The following is a 1206-nucleotide window of genomic DNA, read 5'->3' on the forward strand; positions in this document are numbered from 1 at the left end:
CCACCCCCTACCCCCAAATATAATCCACTCTGCAACCCTCATTGCATACTCCTACGATAAAAATAAAATCAGGTCCATTCTGGTGTAATTTCATCTGCCATGATGGAATTGAGTGGGAACTGTTTGAAGCCCTGGACAGAGAAAGAGAAGAATTCAATATAAGAATGTGTTATCAAGGATAGTGGTATGAACAATTGAGATATCCTTGTTATCAGAACCTCCTGAGAAGCCTACAGAATATTTCTCAATTGTTCAGCTAATGAACAGGACGAGGCTACAACATTCATCCGAAGTTCTCATCTGCCATTTGTTGAGACTTCTCCTTAGGATTTTTAATTCCCCTCTGCTTTGAACCTCGTGAGACCCTGAGAAGATAATTAAAAGGCACCCACATATTCTTGAGGTTGCCCTTTGACAAAGTAAAGCAAGTATAAAGTTGTTCAAACCTATCCACAACCATTACAATTAAAATTGAAAGTTTGCTGACAATATGTGATGTGGAGAACCAAAAGCATGTCCTACAATTACGTGGATAAGAAATAAAATGGAAAAGAAAAATTCAGATACTAATACTGAAGATCTTAATCTTAAGGGTACATAACAACAATATTGAAAAGGAAGTTCTGATCGTGGCTAGGAAGTTACTCTACTAATCCAAAAGCACTCAATTCAAATACACGAGCTGTTTTGTAGGAGGAAGGTGAGCATTCTCCTCCTATGTTATTTGTGGCCTTAGAAAAAGCCACTGGGGGTCAGCTGTAAGTTAGTTCTAACTGAAAAGCATTGAGTTTATCTTGCATACAGAAAAAAAAAATCTCAATATGGCAAAGTCCGTTATCAAGCCTAATAACCATTATCCCCTCCTCCTACAAAATGAGACCTCAGGTTCATTTGAAATACCAATGAAGCCAACATAAAAGAAAATTATTATAGGACAACCTCCCTGATGCTAAATATGGTTCTGTATTGAAGATTTAGATGAAAGCGTGCAAGCAGAATGATGTGTGAGACTTCTGGAAAGAGTAGGAATTGCCTTCTCTGCCATTCTCCTTCCTTCTGTCTGAAATGCAGATGCAATAGCTTGACCTTAAGCCATGAACAGTGCCCTCAGATAGCGCTGCAATAAGGTAGATAATGTGTACATTTCTGAAGACGCAGAGTCATGATAAAAGACTGAATTTCATCTCAATATATTTTTTGTTTATT

Source organism: Elephantulus edwardii, unplaced genomic scaffold (genome assembly GCF_000299155.1).
Source record: "Elephantulus edwardii isolate Elephantulus edwardi_28Jun2011 unplaced genomic scaffold, EleEdw1.0 scaffold00056, whole genome shotgun sequence".
Taxonomy (NCBI): Eukaryota; Metazoa; Chordata; class Mammalia; order Macroscelidea; family Macroscelididae; genus Elephantulus; species Elephantulus edwardii.